At 38.4% G+C, this 25,150-nt stretch overlaps 2 protein-coding genes across 2 annotated transcripts in view; both read right to left on the bottom strand.

Moving 5' to 3' along the window:
* Positions 1 to 7,600, bottom strand: part of LOC133664954 (collagen alpha-2(VI) chain-like) — a 79,546-nt gene extending 71,946 nt beyond the window's left edge. Inside the window, exon 1 of the mRNA XM_062070030.1 lies at positions 7,486 to 7,600. The gene's annotated coding sequence lies outside the window, so the exon portion shown is untranslated. The remainder of the gene's footprint in view (positions 1 to 7,485) is intronic.
* The window catches only part of marchf4b (membrane associated ring-CH-type finger 4b), a 55,994-nt gene that overhangs the window by 20,211 nt on the left and 10,633 nt on the right, over positions 1 to 25,150 (bottom strand). The gene's annotated exons all lie outside the window — the stretch shown is intronic.

Below are 25,150 nucleotides of genomic sequence, written 5' to 3'. Positions count from 1 at the left end.
GAGGACATGAAACTACAACAGGAAAATACCAACAAAACAGGAAAAGCCACCAAAATAGGAGCACAAGACAAGAACTAAAACACTACACACAGGAAAACAGCAAAAAACTCCAAATAAGTCAGGGTGTGATGTGACAGGTGGTGACAGTACACCTACTTTGAGACAAGACCTATAGTGATTCATGGTTGGTTATGGTTTCAAGTCATACCCAACAATTGCGACAACAACTTTTTACTGTCAATATCGGCTGCTGAGTTTCATTTTTTAACGTTTCTGCTGGTGGTGTGCCTCCCGGATTTTTTCAATGAAAAAAATGTGCCTTGGCTCAAAAATGAATGAAAAAGACTGGTCTAGGGACTATTTTTACAGAAAAATCCCAAACTTAAAAAGAAAAGACTGGGGGTGGAGGTGGATGACAATGGCGTGAACAGACTTTATAATCTACTGAACGAGCTTCATGTGAGTACATTATCACCAAAGTAGCTTTTTTTTAGCTTCTTGATTGATTTGGTGGCTCTAATGTCAGGGCCCATTGCCCGGGTCACGTTCGTAATGTTGAGTTTGGTCTCCTTGATCTCCTTAGTTTAGAGTTAATTTCTGTTCTTGTGCTCCCTTGGTTGCCATTGACACTAATTCATTGCAACTGAATCTGGTTAGTGGTCAGGACACTCACCTGCTCCTGATCACTAATCAGAGAGCTATTTATGCCTGCCTGATCGTTCACGCTGCCTTCACTTAGGGCAGGGGTGTCCAAACTTTTTCCACTGAGGGCCGTACACGGAAAAATTGTGGGCCATTTTGATATTTTTCATTTTCAAACCTTAACAAAATATATGGATTTTTTTTTTTTAACCTTTAGGGCTCCCAGGGACTATAAAGGGTCTCAGTCATTAAACTGTTAAAAATAAGTCAAATTATTATTATTTTTATTTATTTAACGCTTACAGTAAATCTCTATATCAACTTGAGGTTGATATAAAGTAAAAAAAAAAAAAAGGTTTTCTGTCAAAGACAACTTTGTTTTTTATAGTAAAACTGAAATATGCAGTATTTAGTAATTAGAGCCTTAAAAGATCAATAATGCAGGACACCATTTTAATTCTTTAATATTTTTGAGTAATCACAGTGAAAAGTATAATAAAATCCTACTAAATATATTTGGGATCCAAAAGGTCCCCCACTCATAAAGTGATACATTTTTATTAGTTTTTTTTAAACTTTTAACACTTTAATTACGAGATCAACTTCAGATATATCTCTCGATTTTACGTTTGATCTATTTTTTGGTTTGTTTTATGCTCTTTTGTCGAATAAAACTTTGATGTTTTTATATGGCAACCACACAATATACCGTATTTCCTTGAATAGCCGCAGGGGCGTTAATTAATTTAAAACCTCCTGTCACACCTGCGTTTACCGGAAACCGGCGGGATGGCCGTGCATGCGGTAATTATTTTAAAACCTCTTCTCACTCCGCCGTTTACCAAAAGGAATCCATAAAATTTAGGCGTGCGCTTTGAGTGTGATGTAAGCATACCATCATGAAAAGCACATTTAATTAAAAAAAACGTTATTATGGTCTTACCTGTACTTATAAATGGAGTCCATTTGCAGCTCCTTCTGACCAAAAGCATCGATAACTTGTTTATAGAAGTCTTCCTTATTTTCTTTCTTCAGTTTTAAAAGTCTCTGTTTCGATGGAGATATTCCTTTAATTATTACCTCCTGCTTCGATTGAAAGTCCAGTTTAGAAAACTGTTTTATTTTATGTATGTAATCCTCCATTTTAAAAGTTCAGGCAGAGGACAGAAAAAAAAATCTCTTGCTGCGTGTGTTCACTTCTTCTGCAGTACCGGAAGTCGCAAGAAGGATCACTAGCGCGGCAGCGCCCTCTACCACCAGGAGGCGGGAGTCATTTAATGACTTATACAGTATTTCACACACGCAGCTACGGTATATTAATAAAACATAGCTGCTTACTGTTCTCTTTAGCATACTGTACAGGTATTCAATAGCTTGGACCTTAAATCCTACTGAAAAGCTCTTTATCTTTTTTCCTTTGTGCGATTGTAAACTACTGAAAGCAGTTTCCTCCATTTTGAAAATGAGGACAGATGCGTCACTCGTGACGTAACGAATTTGACCCGGTGGAAGTTCTAGCCATATGCTAAATATTTTGCGAAACGAGTTTGACCCGGCGAAAATTACAGACATGCGATAATAAAATTAATATTTAGCGAAACGAATTTGATCCAGCTTCAATAATAAACCGGCAATAAGGCCAAGCATGCGTTAATTATTTTGAGAAACGAGTTTGACCCGGCAGTAATTCTAGACGTGCGAATACTATATTCCCTGCGCCAATTCAAGGAAATACGGTATGCGATATTTTTTCCACATAAAACATTTTAAAGTGATATTTTTTAACTAATAATTCAATATAACATAGATTTTTAGTCTTTTTTTTTTTTTAGCAATGGCAAAAAAAAGAAAAATAAACAAAGACAAAAGAAAAAAAACTATATAACAATATTATAAAATTTGCAATTTTTGCAGAATGTGTGGCGGGCCGGTAAACAATTGGCTGCAAATTAAATTTGGCTCAATTGAGGAGAAACGTCTGGGCTGTACTCTTGCACAGTCTCCACCACGCTCTGACGAAAGATTGTACGCCTCCTCTTTTATTTGGACTTTCCCTGATTACATGGCAACAGCTGTTTCTAAGGGAGTGGGGTCGTAAACAGCCATGGCCTTTGATTAAAAACAGTTCAAAGAAAAGGTCGTAAAACAGTTCAAAGAAAAGATGCCTGGACGGGAGTCAGGCCCTGCTTCCTCTCCGCTTTGTAGATCTCGGGTTAAGACAAAATCTTCCTGTGGATTACAATAGAAGAAAGAAACCGACACCTTAATGTCGCTTCCCATCGTACACAGTGGAGTTTTACAAGCCTTCTACTTGGTAGGTTCAAAGACAGCTTTTGTCCTCTCGCAGGGCGAGCTGAACTCAATGTAACACAACGTTTTGTGATAACTTAGATACAATTATTCTGACATTATTCTGACAGTGTACCCTGCTTTGTCTACACTAAGCCGGATAACCCCTTAAACCAGGGGTGTCAAACTCATTTTAGCTCAGGGGCCACATGGAGGAAAATCTATTCTCAAGTGGGCCGGACTGGTAAAATCATGTCATGATAACTTAAAAATAAATACAGCTTCAGATTGTTTTCTTTCTTTAAAAATAGAACAAGCACAAGCTGAAAACATACAAATCATAATGTTGTGTTTTTTTACACTTACATGTTGCTGTTCATAGTAGTCTATCTTCATTTGGCGTGATTTATAATTTCTGAATAAATGTTCGTCAGTCAAATAGGTGTGAGTCTGGTAGAGTTTTAAAATGCTCTCATTAGTGTAAAATTTTAACCTTTCATAAATAGTAATATCAGAATCAAATTACAGGATGTTATTAATGTAATTTACTCATTTTCCTCAACTGATGTACTAAAACATGTGGTTTATTCTGTACATATGTAGCTTCATCTACAACAAAACCTGTGCATTTGGACTCATTTCATGAAGCACACATGAAGTTAGAAGGGGATACATGTTATTTCAGCATATTCATGTGCGCCCAGATAATGTGTCCCCAGTCCTCTATCTTAACATGGTACTCTGAAGTCATGCGCACTCCTGCGGTAGGGGATACAAATAATTGCTATTGCGAAATCCAGTGGACACATTTAGAAGAGCAGTTTCTTCCATTCAAAAATTTCAGAACATTTTTATACTTATCAAAATCATCTTGCGGGCCGGATAAAACCGGTCCGCGGGCCATAGGTTTGACACCCCTGCCTTAAATGTATAAATATTTAGCCTAAGCCCTGTTTCAGCCACACTAATTCATCGTTTAAGGTCCCCCTCCTTGGATAATTTTTTTACACGGGTAAGTGCGCCGTGTATTTCTTGAATCTCCGGCTCTTAGCTTTGTATGGACTCATTGATCCTTTACAAACTGAGTTCGGAGAGGAAGTGACGTCAGAAAGAATGCGCCACAGCCAGCTTCATAATAAAGCTGGTTGGAAAGATGGAGGCGAGTCATCCAGACATGCCGTGTTTCTCCTTCTTCTACATGTACAGACGCTTGTGGAAATCACACATGAATACCTTAAGAGAAAGCGATTGCAGCTATTTGGGATACAACACTTCTCAGACGGCAAGAGAACTTTCCAATGTCCAGGTCAGCTGTGATTCTACTTAGGGAAAAACTTTGTCCATTTGTCGAAGGAGAGACAACGAGAATGAGGGCTCCCGTGGATGTGATAACAAAAGGTAGCGTGTGCTTTGTATTACCTGTCCGTCGAGGGAAGACTACGGAAAACGGCGAATAGTAGAGGGGCTCTTAAACGACCATTGTGTGTGTGTGTGTCGACAAGGATAAGGTTAGGTGGGATTTACCTTGGATAACCTTAGACATCCTGGCTGCTCATTAGAATGCGGTCAAAGTGATGAGAAGTTGTCAATAACAATAAAAGATAAACAACATAATCTACTGTAAAAGTCAGTTGCATTTCAATTTCATGTGAAGAGACTAACCTCCTAGGCACACTTAGTAGTAACCCTTCACTTTTTATCACTTGTCCGTGTGTGCCATCAGTTAAGATTGAGTACATCTTTTTTTTTTTTTTTTTTTTACTATTATCTCGAGCTGCAACAATTAATCACTTAAATGAAAAAAGTTTTGATTCACATTCTTTTGTTTCAATTAAATGTTTAATGAATGTACCCAATAAACATTTTTTAAATCAGGACCGCATGGAGTGTCCAGAAATGTAGATACGTGTACATAGTTTTCGCACAACTGCAATAGAGCGGAGAAACGTGGGTGCTATGATCTGTGTGGCGGCTAATAGGTATAAAAAGTTTTAATGTGCACAAGTTAAAAGTGGGTTTTCAATGTTGATGATGTGCATTTATTTGAAAACAAGAATGACATTATGGAAAGCAAAACAACTTTTGTTCATTTAAACCAGGGATCCCCAAACTACGGCCCGCCAGTGTCCAAAATCCGGACCGCGGGGAGTCTCAAGTTTTTTGTTTTTTTTGTCCGACCGCTTCTATGTTAGCTACCTCTCTTTGTTTATAATGTCTATTTTCTGCTGGATCTACTCTCTTTTTTATGCTCCCCTCTTTTGGCTGCAGCTGTTAACATATACTGTAATACTGTACTGTACATCAGGGGTGTCCAACTCATTTTAGCTCAGGCGCCGCATGGAGGGCCGGACTATTGAAACCGTGGCATTAAAAGTAAAAAATAAAGACAACTTCAGATTGTTTTCTTTGTCTTACTTTGGCCTAAAATAGAACATACACATTCTGAAAATATTACAATAACAGTATAGAAGAAAATACCCGGCAGCAGTAAAGTTTAGCTCAGGGGACCCCAAACCACGGCCCGCCAGCGTCCAAAAACTGGCCCGGCGGGAAGTCTGAATTTGAAAAAAAAAAAGTGTCCTTTCTAATCTATATTGTACCGCTTGTTACTCTCTGTCATATTGTCTAAAAATGCATTTTCCCATTGATAACATGACATCATTGCGCTCGCCGCACTGTCCGGCCCACTCTTTTAGTCAATTAGTGCGTGAGGAATATATATATATATATATATATATGTGTATATATATATATATATATATATATATATATATATATATATATATATATATATATATATATATATATATATATATATATATATATACACATATATATATATACATATATATATATATATATATATATATATATATATATATATATATATATATATATATATATATATATATATATATATATATATATATATATATATATATACACACTACCGTTCAAAAGTTTGGGGTCACATTGAAATGTCCTTATTTTTTAAGGAAAAGCACTGTACTTTTCAATGAAGATAACTTTAAACTAGTCTTAACTTTAAAAAAATACACTCTATACATTGCTAATGTGGTAAATGACTATTCTAGCTGCAAATGTCTGGTTTTTGGTTCAATATCTACATAGGTGTATAGAGGCCCATTTCCAGCAACTATCACTCCAGTGTTCTAATGGTACAATGTGTTTGCTCATTGGCTCAGAAGGCTAATTGATGATTAGAAAACACTTGTGCAATCATGTTCACACATCTGAAAATAGTTTAGCTTGTTACAGAAGCTACAAAACTGACCTTCCTTTAAGCAGATTGAGTTTCTGGAGCATCACATTTGTGGGGTCAATTCAACGCTCAAAATGGCCAGAAAAAGACAACTTTCATCTGAAACTCGACAGTCTATTCTTGTTCTTAGAAATGAAGGCTATTCCACAAAATTGTTTGGGTGACCACAAACTTTTGAACGGTAGTGTATATATATATAAAATAAAATGTATTTAACAAGTTCTGATCGCCTAAAGTTACTCTTAGACAAAAAACAACACGACCACAAATACAAAAGACATAACAAAGTCAGCAATTTCAATACAAAACAAAAAATCTTTATGCACAATATCTACTGACTTCGTGATGAAGCTTATGCGTGTGGATTTCTACCGTTGTTGCTTCTGACTCGAGCACTTGTTCGGGGTAGAACATTCATACTTTGTTGTCCAGTCGTTGTTAAATGTCCGATTTTTGCAATTTATTTAGATTTTTTTTCAGGGTTGAATGAGTAGTCTTCTTCTACTCACCCTAATGCTGCTTCATCATGACCTATGCCTTGCTGTTGCCTCCTGTGGGGTGGCGGGAGTATTGCATACATGAGCAACCCAATTTTTCTCATACTTTCCGGACCATAGGGCGCAGTGCCGATGAATGGTCTATTTTTTAAATCTTTTTTCATATATAAGGCCCACCTGATTATAGGGCGCATTAAAGGAGTCATATTATTATTATTATTCTTTTGTAAATGTAAAACACTTCCTTGTGGTCTACATAACATGTGATGGTGGTTCTTTGGTCAAAATGTTGCATAGATGATGTTTTACAGATCATCTTCAAGTCTCTTTCTGACAGTCGCTTCTCGATGCGCCGTTTTGTGGGCGGTCTTATTTACGTGGCTCACCTTCGACAGCGTGTTCTCCCCGTCATCTTTGTTGTAGCGGTGTAGCGTGCAAGGACGGGAGTGGAAGAAGTGTTAAAAGATGGAGCTAACTCTTTTAATGACATTCAGACTTTACTTCAATCAATAACGTAGCAACATCTCCTCATCCGTGGCTCATTAGTGCAATGACAACACCGGAAATGTATCCCGCGAAAAACTCTAATAACTAAAGTTCCTTGGGTGAATAATGTAAACTCACTACACCGGTATGTTTTAGCGCTTTCATGGCGAGTTTACTGACAGATAAAAGCAAGAACTTTACACTACTTTATATTAGAAATAGCAACAGCGGAGGATGAATGTCACATAAAAAGAAGATAGAGAAAAAATAAGAAGCTTATTGACTCACGGACGTGTGCAACTTTTCAGGATTTATGCAAATCCCAAATGCAGATCAGCAGGTACCAGAAGGCAAGAAAAGTTGCTTTTGCATAATATTGTTAAACAGAATGCCAGATAATATGTCTTACCTTATACACACAGCATAATAATACTCCTATGTTGAAGCACAGTACAATCCTTTCAAGCGGTGCGGCTTCATAGCTTATCAAAGTCGTACTAAAACATTTTGATATATTTTTGAGCGCCGTATGTGATGTTCTATATTTTCAATGGAACATTTTAAAATGTTGGCGTTGTTTACTTTAGACCAGGGGTCGGCAACCCAAAATGTTGAAAGAGCCATATTGGACCAAAAATACAAAAACAAATCTGTCTGGAGCCGCAAAAAATTAAAAGCCATATTACATACAGATAGTGTGTCATGAGATATAAATTGAATTAAGATGACCTAAAGGAAACTAAATGACCTCAAATATAGCTACAAATGAGGCATAATGCTGCAATATGTACATATAGCTAGCCTAAATAGCATGTTAGCATCGATTAGCTTGCAGTCATGCACTGACCAAATATGTCTGACTAGCACTCCACACAAGTCAATAACATCAACAAAACTCACCTTTGTGCCTTCACGCACAACGTTAAAAGTTTGGTGGACAGAATGAGACAGAAAAAGAAGTGGCATAAAACACGTCCTAGAAAGTCGGAGAAAGTTATACTTGTAAAAAAACTACGGTGAGTTCAAGGACCGCCAAAATTAGTAGGACAAAACGGCGCTCGCCAAATACTCGAATCAGTGAAGCATGTTTAATATAAACAGTGTGATTTATAACAATTAGGGAGGTTTGTGTCATGTTTGTCCTCCTACGGAAACCATATTAAAACAAAAACTTTTTTTTTTTTTCCTCATCTTTTTCCATTTTTCATACATTTTTAAAAAAGCTCCTGAGAGCCACTAGGGCGGCGCTAAAGAGCCGCATGCGGCTCTAGAGCCGCGGGTTGCCGACTCCTGCTTTAGACCCATCATAGTGCAGGCTACACTTATCTCTTATGTTTGACTGCCATCTACTGGTCACACTTATCATTACACCATGTACCATATAAAATAGCTTTGAGGTGGGTAAGCTCAACCAAACGTATTCCTTACATTAGGCTCACCGGGTTATAAGGCGCCCTGTCGAGTTTTAAGGAAACAAAAGGATTTTAAGTGCGCCTTATAGTCCGTAAAATACAGTAAATGGTTTCATCAAGCCTATTTGGGTGATGTTCGGCGGGCCAAATGAAAAGCTTTGGCGTGCCGGATGTGGCCCGCGGGCCGCCTGTTGCATAGGCCTGACTCAAGAGGATCTACTTCAACGGCCTTGCCTTACTTGGATAAGACTGGATGGAAGACTGACTCCAACACCCAAATGAGCCAAAGTGATTTGATTTATTCAAACATAAGATCAAACATATTAAGGAGAAATGGAAAATACAATACGTCCCCACATCAATGCCAATGCTGATATCAGAGAAAGGGAAAAGCAGTAGGTGGAGGAGAATAAAAAAGCCCGTCTACAGATGGCCCGAGTGGGCGTGTATTGGCAGGGCCGTCAGAACACTTGTGACGTGTCCAGTGGGACTCAACACGCTCGCTGTGTGACTGTCCTGATTGCTGCCAAGGGCTGAAAGCCAGGCTGGGGGCCGAGCAAGAGCATCCGATAACAAACGTGGCATCACAGCCCACACGCGCAGAACGTGATAATGTCCTTTTGTTGATCAAACAGCAAAAAATAGAACAATGTAGCCTACTGTACTCCATAGATCAGTGTTTTTCAACCACTGTGCCGCGGCACACTAGTGTGCCGTGAGATACAGTCTAGTGTGCCGTGGGAGATGATCTAATTTCACCTATTTGGGTGGGAAATGTTTTTTGCAAACCAGTAATTATAGTCTGCAAATGATGTGTTGTTGTTGAGTGTCGGTGCTGTCTAGAGCTCGGCAGAGTAACCGTGTAGTACTCTTACTAAAATTAAGAATCATCTTTTGATATCAATCAATCAATCAATCAATCAATCAATGTTTATTTATATAGCCCTAAATCACAAGTGTCTCAAAGGGCTGCACAAGCCACAACGACATCCGCGGTACAGAGCCCACACAAGGGCAAGGAAAAACTCACAACCCCAATCGGAGGTTGGGTTTGAATGACTATGAGAAACCTTGGAGAGGACCGCATATGTGCTTAACCCCCCCACCCCCCTCTAGGGGAGACCGGATGCAATGGACGTCGAGTGGGTCTGACATAATATTGTGAAAGTCCAGTCCATAGTGGATCTAACATAATAGTGAGAGTCCAGTCCATAGTGGTAATAGTGATATGATGTACTTAGTCCATAAGTAACAAACGTGTACTTCATGTTTAGTGACATGCTAATTCTTATTTTTACACTTTTTTTTTTCCAAATTCCATTGTATGTTTTCCTCTTCTGACACCACCAGATGGCAGTATAAATGTCCACATAAGGGCCATAAGACCCCAATTCAGTAGTGTACACAATTTTGGAAATAAGAGGTAAAAGGTGCTGTCCACGCATGTGGCCAACTAAGCCTTTTAAACCAAAAATAAACAAAAGCTGAGTGCCCCTAAGAAAAGGCATTGAAGCTTAGGGAAGGCTATGCAGAACGAAACAAAAACTGAACTGGCTACAAAGTAAACAAAAAACAGAATGCTGGACGACAGCAAAGACTTACTGTGGAGCAAAGACGGCGTCCACAAAGTACAACCGAACATGACATGACAATCAACAATGTCCCCAGAAAGAAGGATAAAAACAACTGAAATATTCTTGATTGCTAAAACAAAATAGATGCGAGAAATATCGCTCAGAGGAAGACATGAAACTGCTACAGGAAAATACCAAAAAAAGAGAAAAAGCCACCAAAATAGGAGCGCAAGACAAGAACTAAAACACTACATACAGGAAAACAACAAAAAAGTCAAAATAAGTCAGGTTGTGATGTGACAGGTGGTGACAGTACACCTACTTTGAGACAAGAGCTATAGTGATGCATGGTTGGTTATGCTTTAAAGTCATATCCAACAATTGCGACAACGACTTTTTACTGTCAACTGAGTTTCGTTTTTTAATGATTTCTGCTGGTGGTGTGCCTCCGGATTTTTTCAACGCAAAAAATGTGCCTTGGTTCAAAAAAGGTTGAAAAACACTGCCATAGATGATGCACCTTTTGTACTGCTTAATGTGCAAACGTCACTTCGCTGCATTCCCCCCCCCCCCCCCCCCCCCTGTGCTCACTCTCGATGTAAATAATGACACGATACTAATTTAGCAACAGCAACTGGCATTACTTAAGGGCCGGAGATCAATCCAAGTGCACTCCATTAACTTCGGGAGAGGAAAAACTGCAGTCTAATAAACGCACTGCCACGGAAAGTGAATGATTTTTAAAAGGGCAATAGAACTCCGACCACTAGCCTTTCCTTTTTTATGGGCACCAGTACCACGACAGACATCTGGAAAAACAGGCAAATAAAAGTGTTTTAATATCATCTTATTCAACAAGTTGAAGGTAGAATAGGTGTAGTTACTCAATACTTTTATAGAGCGTCTTGAATACATGCAAAGCACCTTTTGCTTTAATGTCTCTATTCATTCTTTTTGTGTCTATCAGCTTGGCACATCTTTCTAAGAGTGCTTCTCCTATGCAGAAGTGTTTCTCTTTCAATTGAAATATACAGCTTGTCGAATACATCTGAGTTTCAAAGCCTAACTGAAAAGAAAACAATAGAGAACTAGATGAGGCAATTCCAGTAGGAATTGCGTGTGAATGCTCCAATTCTAAAGCTTAACTGAAATCCTGGATTTTTTTTGTTGAATTGTTGAAGTAGAGCACACGATTCCCAAACAGGCGGAATATTTTGAAGTTGGAACAGTTTGAATCAGAGGAAAAATGTGGGAGTTGTGGAACTTTGAAGAATGTCCCATTAATTTCAATGGGAATTTCCCCAAAATTGGGGAATTTTGGAAAAAGCGGGAATTTTTTTGAAAATGGTAAAAACAAATTCACACAATGGTGTGAATGGCTTGAAATTGTTGGTGTTGGAATTTTTCAAATCGGTCGAGAAATGTTGAAGTAGTAACATGTTCAATTGAGAAATGGTATTACGGAATTCCTGGAATTTTGGGAAAATCTAGAATTTTTCCAGTTAAAAAAAACCCACTTTGTTTTTTGTCCTGATTAAGAGGAATGTTTTGATGGTGGAATGGTTGAAGTGGGTTGAAAAATGTGGGAGGAGTAGTCGCCAGAAAAAAGGGTGGAGATAGGGTTTTGGAAAAACAGGAATTCTGGAAAATCCTGGAATTTTTTTTAACTTGAAGAAAGACTTGTTTGAATTTCCAGGACGGTGGAATGTTTTGAAGGTATAATGGTTTGAATCGGTTGAAAAATGTGGAAAGGGTGGAAGTTTGAAAAATGGCCAATTCATTTTGAATGGGAAAAATGTCCCGGAAAACCTGGGATTCTGGGAAATCTGGACATTTTTGGAATGTGTCCAGGGAAAGCCCGCGATTCCCAAACGGTTTGAATCGGATGGAAAATGTGGAAGGTAGAGCGGCGCCAAAATATGGAGAAGAAAAAGTTTGCTTGGAACGTGGCACGGTTGTGTTGGTCGTGACCCCAGGATGCAGAGGCGGCAGGCAAAGTGAAGGTAAAACGTATTTAATAGCGGCAGGCAAAGTGAAGGTAAAACGTATTTAATAACAAAACTAGTGCAAAATAGATACAGCAAACATAGGCAAAGCTATGCTGCATTGAGGCTCAAAGCTCGATGACCCAGCTCCATCCAGTATCCTGATTGGCTACGAGGCACAGGTGTGTCCTAATTGCCAATCAGGTACAGGGGTACTAGTGGAAAAAAGGAGGCAAACACAAAATGGAAAGAAAAATAAGAGCGCTGGACAGGAAATAAAACAAGAGAAGCGAATATTAAATGTCATTAGAAATCATGACCGAATAAATTGGTTGGGTTAGTTCTAGACTAACAGCCTGATCAAACATGAAGCAACTTTGCAGTTTATTTAGACGGGTGTAATCCTGAGTCAAATATGTGATATTATGCAGGAGCCAATCATGTTGTGTCTCAAGTGAAGATTACTCGAGGAATAAAACTGTGCTGCGACAGGAGGACACCCATTTCCCAGGAGATTAATTTAAGAGGTACGACAGGTACGATTCCATTGATGCTAAAAATGAGTTTATGAAAATGGCGGCTGGATCAAGATGAGCTGAATTTTTTTTCTTTCCTCTGGGCCATTTCCAACAAAATGGCAGAGCGGCTTGTCCTCCATAAGCATGCAGGATGCATCTCCCGGCGCCGTATGGGAAGAATGACACTAACTGGCTCCCCTGAAGGCTTCTTATTGTGCTGCAGACAAGTGCAAGGGCCATTATCTGTGTTAGCATTTAGGGCAAGACTACATCATTCCCTTCCTATCAAATAGCTTGGAATTTGACATCATTTCGCAAATACATGAGTATTTACATGCAATTACGGCAGACATTGTGCTGAATGTTGACTTTGAGGGCAGTGGAGTGTGGAAAGTGCAAGCAATTTAGAGCGACCCCAAGCTAAATGATGTTGTGATGGGGAAAAAAGCAGCTGCGGCACTAGTTAGCATGCACTATAATCCATTAAAGTCATTACTAAAACTCGTCAAAACTGAGCCTTTTCTCAACGGAATGTTGTATGGCTTGATATAAAAAGGGTTGTACTATACCAGGGGTTCGGCAACCCAAAACAATGACGGAACTATATTGGACCAAAAATACAAAAATCAAATCTGTCTGGAGCCGCAAAAAAGGAAAAAGCTGTATACAAGTGTTATAATGAAGGCATATTAAGTAAGTGTCTATATTAGCCGACTATCAAAATGACTATGTGTCGCAGGCTGAAGCAAATCTTCGTTGACATGTTGACATTTAATATTTATTCTACACATTTTTACAACATTAGAAACCATTAGTAAATTAGAGCAGGCCCGGCCCTAACCAATCTGGCGCCCTAGGCAAAATTTTAGGTGGCGCCCCCCCACATCGGCAGTGAAGTGTATATACTCACAAGAAACCGAATAGCTTTGTCTTTGACCTTTTTTTTTTACTTAAAGAAAGCAAATTAACAATCGGAATAGTTAACAAGATTAAAAAAATATGAATAAATAAATGAATACAAAAATAAAAAATGAATATATGAAATACAATATTTTTTACATACATAAACACAAAATAAAACGTGTCAACAAGTTGCATAAAATAAACTAAAAATACAATATAAATAAGGCACCGCACAAAACAAGATATCAAACCAGTAGGACTTTAACAGCTATATTACAAAAAAAGGGGATCCTACAGAGTTCTCTATTTGTGCTTTTTAATATTGCATTAACTAGAATGACTTACAAATTACTGTACACCAGGGAGTACTGTAATTACCTAACGTTACATTATTATTTTCCATAATAATTTATACCTACAAATAGGCATAATGATGCAATATGTACATACAGCTAGCCTAAATAGCATGTTATCGTGGATTAGCTTGCAGTCATGCAGTGACCAAATATTCCTGATTAGCACTCCATAACAAGTCAATAACATCAACAAAGCTCACCTGTGTGCATTCACGCACAGTATAAAACGTTTGGTGGACAAAATGAGACAAAGAAGGAGTCGCATAAAACACGTCTTTCTGTGGCAGCGTCGGAAAAAGTTGTGCATGTAAACAAACCGTTGAGTCACAGTCCACACAACGGTGAGTTCAAAGGCCGCTAGAATTAGTAGGACAAAACGGCGCTCACCAAATACTCTCATCAGTGAAGCCTGTTTAATATAAACAGTGGGCTTTCTAACAATTAGGAAGGTTTGTGTCATGTTTGTCCTCCTACAGAAACCACAATAAAACAAAAAACGTTTTTCACCCCATTTTTTACATTTTTGAAAAAGCTCAGTGGAGCCACCAGGGCGCCGCTGAAGAGCCGCATGTGGCTCTAGAGCCGCGGGTTGCTGACCCCCGTACTATACAGTGTAAAAAGCGCTACATTTGAAAAGACGCCTCTAAAGTCGCATCGTTGTCATGCGTGACAAATCTCGCCAGAGTTCGACATACATGGCTTCGACACAGCGAGCATCTGAAGGATTAACTCAGCAAGTGTCACAAGAGGATGACAAGAGGGAAAAGAAAGATTATAACCATAGAACCATACAAGCGCTGTGATGATCATGGAAAGGCACGCTTGGCATGTGAACATTGTGTTAGAAGAATTGTATCTAAGTTATCACAAAACTTTGTGTTACATTGCGTTCCCGGCGAGAAGACAAAAGCTGTCTTTGAACCTACCAAGAAGAAGGCTTGTAAAACTCCACTGTGTAGGATGGGAAGCAACATGATGGGGTTCTGTTTCTTTGATGTATTGTATAATCAACAGAAAGATGTTGTCTTGACCCGAGATCTACAAAGCGAAGAGGAAGCAGGACCTGACTCCCCTCCAGGGACCTCTTCTTTGAACTGTTTTACGACCTCTTCTTTGAACTCTTTTACGACCTTTTCTTTGAACTGTTTGTAATCAAAGGCGATGGCTGTTTACGACCCCCGTCCCTTTACAAACAGCTGTTGCCATGTAATAAGGGAAAGTCCAAATAAAAGAGGAGGCGTACAATCTTTCGCCAGAGCGGGTTGGAACACTGTACAAGGGTACAGGTGTACGCGCTCTCCTCAATTGAGCCACAATTAATTCTGTCTCGGTTTAATTCCTTGCTTCTTGTCTTGTTTAATAGATGTCCTCAGTGTTTGAACCTGACACATTGTTTAATATCCGTTGAAAAAAGACAGTTTTTGACATAAATTAATCTTTTGTGCAAATGATCAAGTTAGCAAAGTTAGCTTTATGCATGCACCCTCCTTGCCCGCATTTGTCACGCTTTAACATTTTTTTTTTTACACTATGACAATTAAGAGTCTTAAAATGTTACTCAAGACATTACCCAATCAAAACAAGTGTTAGGTATACTTGAGGCAAACAAAGTACACTATATTGCCAAAAGTATTTGGCCACCCATCCAAAGGATCAGAATCAGGTGTCCTAATCACTTGGTCCGGCCACAGGTGTATACAATCAAGCACTGAGGCATGGAGACTGTTTCTACAAACATTTGTGAAAGAATGGGCCGCTTTCAGAAGCTCAGTGATTTCCAGCGTGGAACTGTCATAGGATGCCACCTGTGCAACAAATCCAGTCGGGAAATTTCCTCGCTCCTAAATATTCCAAAGTCAACTGTCAGCTTTATTATAAGAAAATGGAAGAGTTTGGGAACAACAGCAACTCAGCCACCAAGTGGTAGGCCACGTAAACTGACAGAGAGGGGTCAGTGAATGCTGAAGCGCATAGTGCAAAGACTTTCTGCACAGTCAGTTGCTACAGAGCTCCAAACTTCATGTGACCTTCCAATTAGCCCACGTACAGTACGCAGAAAGCTTCATGGAATGGGTTTCCATGGCCGAGCAGCTGCATCTAAGCCATACATCACCAAGTCCAATGCAAAGCGTGGGATGCAGTGGTGTAAAGCACGTCACCACTGGACTCTAGAGCAGTGGAGACGCCTTCTCTGGAGAGATGAATCACGCTTTTCCATCTGGCGATCTGATGGATGAGTCTGGGTTTGGGGGTTGCCAAGAGAACGGTACATTTTGGAGTGTGAAATTTGGTGGAGGAAGAATTATGGTGTGGTGTTGTTTTTCAGGAGTTGGGCTTGGCCCCTTAGTACCAGTGAAAGGAACTTTGAATGATCCAGGATACCAAAAGATTTTGGACAATTCCATGCTCCCAACCTTGTGGGAACAGTTTGGACTGTGCACAAAGCAAGGTCCATAAAGACATGGATGACAGAGTCTGGTGTGGATGAACTTGACCGGCCTGCACAGAGTCCTGACCTGAACCCGAGAAAACCGCTTTGGGATGAATTAGAACGGAGACTGATAGCCAGGCCTTCTCGACCAACATCAGTGTGTGACCTCACCAATGCGCTTTTGGAAGAATGGTGGAAAATTCCTATAAACACACTCCGCAACCTTGTGGACAGCCTTCTCAGAAGAGCTGAAGCTGTAATAGCTGCAAAAGGTGGACCCACATCATATTGAACCCTATGGGTTAGGAATGGGATGGCACTTCAAGTTCAAATGTGAGTCAAGGCAGGTGGCCAAATACTTTTGTACATTGCTTAGCTTTTTGGTATGGTTTACTATTCTAGCATGAAGGGTTTTGTGGCAAGATGTCTTCAGTTGAGTTAAGTTGTGACCCTTTTGTGATAGCTCGTATAAATATAAGTGAACTCTTTTATTAAACAAATATTCCTAAAAGGCTCTATGGTGCAATAGGATGTCTGACCTTAAAGAAAGTCTTATCAAGGCGCCAACAAAAACCGTGTGTAGTGGTTGTCTAACCAAGTTGGCAGCGATGTAGTCCCAACCGTCCCATTGTTATGGGCTTCTTATGTAAGAACCATCATCCTCATTATCTCATTCTGTGCAAACAAGGGGCTTGTATTCAAAATTAGCCTCTTTGTATGTTGAGCTGTGTCTGAGAGATTGTAACACAAAAGACAGAATTTGGTGTAAAGACTCGTATAAACGTTTGATCTGCTTTGGGCGCCTGATTTCAGCGTCTGTATTTTTAGAACCGGCAAGGATGCTTGGATTTTTGGCCCTTGATTTGTTTTAGCAGGACGATGGCTGAAGGTTTGCAAGTCACTGCCGTTGTGTCCTTGGGCAAGACACTTTACCCACCTGCTCCCAGTGCCACCCACACTGGTTTAAATGTAACTTAGATATTGGGTTTCACAATGTAAAGCGCTTTGAGTCACTTGAGAAAAAGCGCTATATAAATGTAATTCACTTCACTTCACTTCAAGAGAGGGACGCTGACTACCAATAAGAATTACCAGTGACCACCAATAATAATTACCAGTGACTGTTCTTTTTTATTCTTCTCATTTGCGTTTTGACAGGTAGGAAAAAGCTATTTATCTGCTAAAATTATGATTTTTTTTCATTATTGCACTACATTCTAGGAACATTTTGCATTTTTTCTCACAATATCAAGACTTTTATTGTATTATTACAACTTTATTCTGGTAAAATTATGTTTTATTGTTCTAAAAATTTAAAATGTATCAAACTTGAAAAATGTATTCTCGTGATTTCTGTATTGACCTGAGTATATAGTTGTGGTCAAAAGTTTACATACACTTGTAAAGAACATAATGCCATGGCTGTCTTGAGTTTCCAATCATTTGTACAACTCTTATTTTTTTGTGATAGAGTGATTGGAGCACATACTTGTTGGTCACAAAAAACATTCATGAAGTTTGGTTCTTTTATGAATTTATTCTGGGTCTACTGAAAATGTGAGCAAATCTGCTGGGTCAAAAGTATACATACAGCAATATTAATATTTGGTTACATGTCCCTTGGCAAGTTTCACTGCAATAAGGCACTTTTGGTAGCCATCCACAAGCTTCTGGTTGGATTTTTGACCACTCCTCTTGACAAAATTGGTGCAGTTCAGCTAAATGCGTTGGTTTTCTGACATGGACTTGTTTCTTCAGCATTGTCCACACGTTTAAGTCAGGACTTTGGTAAGGCCATTCCAAAACCTTAATTGTAGCCTGATTTAGCCATTCCTTTACCACTTTTGATGTGTGTTTGGGGTCATTGTCCTGTTGGAACACCCAACTGCGCCCAAGACCCAACCTCCGGGCTGATGATTTTATGTTGTCCTGAAGAATTTGGAGGTAATCCTCCTTTTTCATTGTCCCATTTACTCTCATTAAAGCACCAGCTCCATTGGCAGCAAAACAGGCCCACAACCATGCTTGACGGTAGGAATGGTGTTCCTGGGATTAAAGCCCTCACCTTTTCTCCTCCAAACATATTGCTGGGTATTGTGGCCAAATTTTTGTTTCATCTGACCACAGAACTTTCCTCCAAAAAGTCTTATCTTTGTCCATTTGATGTCAGAAGAAACAAAAATTGAGCAGATGAATAGTTTTTTCCTACCTGTCAAAACGCAACTGAGAAGAATGAAAAAATAACAGTCACTGGTGTCATGGCGTGGACTGTGAGGGTTTTGTTTTCCCGAGATGCAAGAATTGGAGCGGACATGGCGTGAAGGTAAAAACATCATTTAATTTCAACACTGGGACGGCGTGGCGAAGTTGGTAGAGTGGCTGTGCCAGCAATCGGAGTGTTGCTGGTTACTGGGGTTCAATTCCCACCTTCTACCTTCCTAGTCACGTCCATTGTGTCCTTGGGCAAGACACTTCACCCTTTGCCTCTGATGGCTGCTGGTTAGCGCCTTGCATGGCAGCTCCCTCCATCAGTGTGTGAATGTGTGTGTGAATGGGTAAATGTGGAAATAGTGTCAAAGCGCTTTGAGTACCTTGAAGGTAGAAAAGCGCTATACAAGTATAACCCATTTATCATTATCATTTACTAACAAAATGTACAAAACTAAAGGCGCGCACTAGGGCGGAAAACAAACTTGACTAATGAAACAAAAACTAACACTTGGGCAAAAAACTATGAACATGAAACAAATAAACACTTACTGTGACAAGAATATAGACAAAACTCACTTGGCATGGAACTATGGTAGCATGGGTAACATGGGTAGCAGAAGTCAAACAGAGTTAATGTTGCCAGGCCGACCAACAGGTGAAACTAATGGGTAACCATGGAAACAAGACAAGGGAGTGAAAAAGCAGGAACTAAAAAGAGTCCAAAAACCAAACAGAACACAACTTAAACAAAACATGATCCCAGACATGACAACTGGTAATTATTATTGGTAGTCAGCGTCCCTCTCTTGCAAACCTTCAGCCATCGTCCTGCTAAAACAAATCAAGGGCCAAAAATCCAAGCATCCTTGCCGGGTCTAAAAATACAGACGCTAAAATCAGGCGCCCAAAGCAGATCAAACGTTTACACGAGTCTTCCCACCAAATTCTTTTTTTTTTGTGTTACAATCTTTTGAAAAAGAAAAGCCTGGTAAATAACGATGGGTCAAACGATATAAAGGCTTGATGCATCCTAAAACACAATAAGTGATACTGCGTTCCTCGATGTGTGTGTGTGTGTGACTTTAAGTTAAAAAAAAAACATGTGGCCATTTCAGCTGCTGTAGTTCGACTGGGATGCGGAAAACCCTGTTAATCAGGAAGCGCTTCTTTTCGGATATAAGTCAGACGGGTGGCGTTACACGTTTTTGTTGCCATCATCACCCTTAATGGAACTAGAAAAAGGAAAATTCCGATGTGTGGGATCATTTTGTGCCAAAAAGGGATGTAACAATATACAAATTTAATATCACAGTCAGTTCGTGAGTTTATCAAAGTGTAGTTATAAATCATGTTTTTATATATTTTTAATTTAAAACGGTTTTACTAACCATCAGGAGTTTTACCACAGTTAATATTATTACTATTTATCCCTAGCATCGACTATTTTAATCCAGCAGATGGCCCCATTATGAAATGCAAACGGTGTCAATACAGTTAGTTAGTGGGTCATACGGTCAATGAGGCGCCATTTACCCATCACTACCAATAAAGACGGGTGGTCTTATATTCAGGTGTCTGGAGATTTGTACACGCTAACTAGCAGGTGGCGCCTGATTGATTGATTGATTGATTGAAACTTTTATTTGTAGATTGCACAGTACAGTACATATTCCGTACAATTGACCACTAAATGGTAACACCCGAATAAGTTTTTCAACTTGTTTAAGTCGGGGTCCGCGGTCCCAACGACTTCTACCACAGCGAGTAAGAGGTTTTTTTTCCTGTCACTCACGCACGACAGCGACCTGGAGAGATGCAGCCATGACAATGATTAACCAGTAATTGGTGTAGAACGGGGCTCAGCAACCCGCGGCTCTTTAGCGCTGCCCTAGTGGCTCCCTGGAGCTTTTTCAATAATGGAAAAAGTTGTAGGGGGGGGGAATAAAGTTTAGTTTTAATATGGTTACTGTAGGACAAACATGACATAAACCTTCCTAATTGTTAGACTGTTTATATTAAACATGCTTCACAGATGAGAGTATTTGGCGAGCGCCATTTCGTCCTCCTAAATTCAGCGATCCTTGAAATCACCGTAGCTTGTTTACATGTACAACTTTCTCCTACGCTGCCACAGAAAGACGTGTTTTATGCCACTCCTCCTGTGTCTCATTTCGTCCACCAAACGTTTTATGCTGTGCGTGAATGCACAAAGGTGAGCTTTGTTGATGTTATTGACTTGTTGGAGGGCTAGTCAGGCATAGTTGGTCAGTGCATGACTGCAAGCTAACCGATGCTAACATGTATTTTAGGATAGCTGTGTGTACGTATTGCATCATTATGCCTCATATGTAGGTATATTTGAGCTTATTTAATTTCCTTTACTTATGTCCTCTGTGTATTTAATTTATATTTGCATGTCTCATGACATATTTTCTGTATGTAATATTGGCTGCATTTCTCATAGTTGTTTGTGTGCTATGTTGTTCCAGACCACAGCAAACATTACCCAGCTTGCAAAGATTGTAATAAATCCTTAAGAAGAAGACAGCCTGCTGTTTCCTTAAACTTGGACACACACATCTATACCTTTGGCCATTCTGAGCCAGTAATTCCGAGGCTTCATAGGCTAACGTTGCTCGACTTAACTCTCCATCAATATTGATTTATGGCCATGGTTTGAGCCCTGCTGGACTGCCAGGATTGGCCACGGATAGCAGATACCGCCTCTTCCTGTACTATAGGCCAGACCTGGGCAATTATTTTGACTCGGGGGCCACATTGAGAGAAAATAAATGTTCCTGGGAGCTTGTTGTATATACAGTATCTATACAGTATATCTATATATATATACTGTATATACATTATATACAGGGTGTCCCAAAAAATGTATACATGCTTAAATAATTTCAAACAAGGTGATTATAATTGTTTGATTTACAAAATGCTAAAGTATTTACAAACATCATGGACAGATGTTTTTGAAGTCTCCACCTCACAACAAGCTTGCTGTACAGACTTTCTTGGACTTCGCTGAAACGTTTCCAGTACTCTTTCTTCCTTTGTGGGGCTTATCGATGTCTGAACGTTCTGAACAGTTCCATCAGCTTCAAACGTATCTCTAATTCGAGTGATGTTAACTCGCGTTGGTTGTTCTTTCTGAAAACCTCTCCTAAATTGTCTGTGCACTTCAACTGCATTTTCATACTTCCAGTACCATTTTAGAATTGATTTCCTTTCTTCAAAGTTTAGTCTGGCTGCCATCATTGAGTTCAATGGGTTTAATCTGAAAAAAATAAATATTTAGTTATCAGCTGCTAAAGGGTGTATTTTTGTGACACCTTGTACATATATATATATATATATATATATATATATATATATATATATATATATATATATATATATATATATATATATATATATATATATATATATATATATATATATATACACAGTATATATCTATACATGTACACAGTATATATATATATATATATATACAGTATATATGTATGTATATATATATATTTATACACATGTAAACAGTATATATATAGTGCGTATATACAGTATGTATATGTATATATATACAGTATATATATAGTGTGTATATACAGTGTGTATGTATACATAGTATACATACACATAATTTATATATACAGTATGTAGATATATACATATATGTATGTGTAGAGGATGCCCTCTAGATTGAACATTTTATTTCTTTAAAATCGTTTTAGTATAAAACGTGCATCAGATTAAAAACAACATTGATTAAAAAGTACAACAATAATTTCATATTAATACAACATTTTGTAATGGGAGGCCTCAAAATAAAATTCTGCTCAATTTTGCCAAGGGCGGCCCTAACTGTTACACATGAGACCAGAATGTAAAACACAATTTTTTCCCCCACATTTTTTCTTTGTTATAAATTTATAGTAAGCTGGTCATTAATGTAAGTATGAAAATAAAGAACTTAAGTCATGAGAATAACATTTTAAAAGGAAAAGGAAAAATGGACAACGAAAATGACGAATAAGACACAATAAATAGTTTCTCTTATATATATATATATATAAATGATAAATGGGTTATACTTGTATAGCGCTTTTCTACCTTCAAGGTACTCAAAGTGCTTTGACAGTATTTCCACATTCACCCATTCACACACACATTCACACACTGATGGCGGGAGCTGCCATGCAAGGCGCTAACCAGCAGCCATCAGGAGCAAGGGTGAAGTGTCTTGCCCAAAGACACAACGGACGTGACTAGGATGGTAGTAGGTGGGGATTGAACCCCAGTAACCAGCAACCCTCCGATTGCTGGCACGGCCACTCTACCAACTTCGCCACGCCGTCCCCAAAGACACAAGGGCGGTATAGCTTGGTTGGTAGAGTGACCGTGCCAGCAACTTGAGGGTTCCGGGTTTGATTCCCGCTTCCGCCATCCTAGTCTCTGCCGTTGTGTCCTTGGGCAAGACACTTTACCCACCTGCTCCCAGTGCCACCCACACTGGTTTAAATGTAACTTAGATATTGGGTTTCACTATGTAAAGCGCTTTGAGTCACTAGAGAAAAAGTGCTATATAAATATAATTCCCTTCACTTCACATTGTTAAATAATACAAATACTCATAATTTGACAATTTCATAAATAAAGGCATTAAAACAACATCTTTGTAAAACAAGTCATGTTTTTCCTGAGAAAACAAATCCTAATTTTAGAAAATATCCAAATATGAGCATAACGCTGATTTTATTATTTTTTTTAAGTCAAACTTACAGTACACAACAACTATAGCATATTTTTACAAAATGTAAAATAAGAAAGAAAACATTACATGAACAAAACCACATTTAAGATTTGTGTTTGTGAGAAAGAGCCACACTGAAAATGACTTCTCGCATTTACATTTCTGTGTGAATTTGCTCTGTCTTTCTAACATTACAACTTTTCTCAAACAATTTTCTCCTAAAACTCCTCCACCCTAACAACCCTGCCACCCCCCCAACCTTAAAATCCCTTGAAGGGACAAGCGATAAAGACATTTTGATGATGACGTTACACTACATTAGTCAGAGCCTGTTTGGGAAGTCTGTCAAAAATGTAATTGTGAAACCTTTTTTATTGGACCTTTCCATGCATGTTAATGGCGCAGCTCTATAACGAGTGTTATTAAACATTGGTAACAGCAGGACGTTTAAGATCACTGTGAGTGTCATACCTCAGCAGCTGGTAAATGAGGGCAGGGTAGAAGGTATACGTGAAGGGAGGTAACCGAGGTCTCTCCTTCCCTTTATGCAAGCTACTATCATTTCATGGCCAGTGCCTTTTAAATGGCCTACTGTACAATCTCTCAACTAATTACTCTTTCTGCAACTCCTTGCATCATTTCACCTCTGAGCTCTGACTTTTTAATTATTACCGTCACAAGGTCTAGACTAGCACAGGTGTCAAACTCAAAGGCCCGGGGGCCAGATGTGGTCCGCCACTTCATTTTATATTATTTTCTTTTATTTTGGGAGAAAAAAAAAAAAAGGAATCCATGTAATCGCAAATTATGTTAATTTAAATAATGTCTAATTATGCAAAAATATGTTATCAAACATTCAAACCATTTTTTAAATAGAAAATAAATACTAATAATAATGATTTTAAAGAAAGTTATCCATCAAATTGTGCAATGTAAAAGTAGCAATAGATTTCATGGTAAAAATTGTGAAATTTACTATGGCTTTTACAGCATTTTTCTCTAAATGAAAAACAATTTCCTTTCACTGTAGGGTCGTTTTGGCATTTACAGTAATACACCGAAAAATCTACAGTTGCTGATTTTACTGTACAATTGCAGTTTTTTTTTTATTTACAGTAAAAAAACAAACGTACATTTTACAGTAAAATTCTGGCAACTGAGCTGCCAGTTTGTTTGAATCAACAACTGTAGATTTTTCGGTGTGTTACTGTAACTGCCAAAACGTCACCACAGTTTATTACAGTAAAACAAAAATTTGTTTTTTTCATTTAGATAAAAATGCTGTAAAAACCACAGTAAATTTCACAATTTTACCATGAAATCTATTGCTATTTTTACATTGCAAAATTTGATGGATAACTTGCTTTGAAATCATTATTATTAGTATTAATTTATATTTTAAAAAAATGGTTTGAATGTTTGATAATATATTTTTGCATAATTAGACAATATTTAAGTTAACATAAATATGTTAACTTTGGCAGCTCACGTGCCAAAATGTTACTGTTCAATTACAGGTTTTTGTATTTACAGTAAAAAAAAAAACAAATGTACATTTTACAGTAAAATCCTGCCTTTTTTTTTTTTTTTTTTTTTTTTTTACCATAAAAACAGCGGTACTGTTTTTTTTCATTTACAGTAATATACATTACATTTTGAGGTGAAATTATTGCAACTTACCATATTTTTTTTTACAGTTTTGTTTTAAAAAAAATCTACTAATAAAATGCATAAAACAATTGAGTAATAATAGTATTCACTGTTAGAAGCGGGCCAAACATAACTGCGATGTGGCCCTCAGTGA

The sequence above is a fragment of the Entelurus aequoreus genome, linkage group LG14 (genome assembly GCF_033978785.1).
Source record: "Entelurus aequoreus isolate RoL-2023_Sb linkage group LG14, RoL_Eaeq_v1.1, whole genome shotgun sequence".
NCBI lineage: Eukaryota > Metazoa > Chordata > Actinopteri > Syngnathiformes > Syngnathidae > Entelurus > Entelurus aequoreus.
Note: the sequence above shows the minus strand (reverse complement) of the source record. Positions and strands in the feature narration are given on the sequence as shown.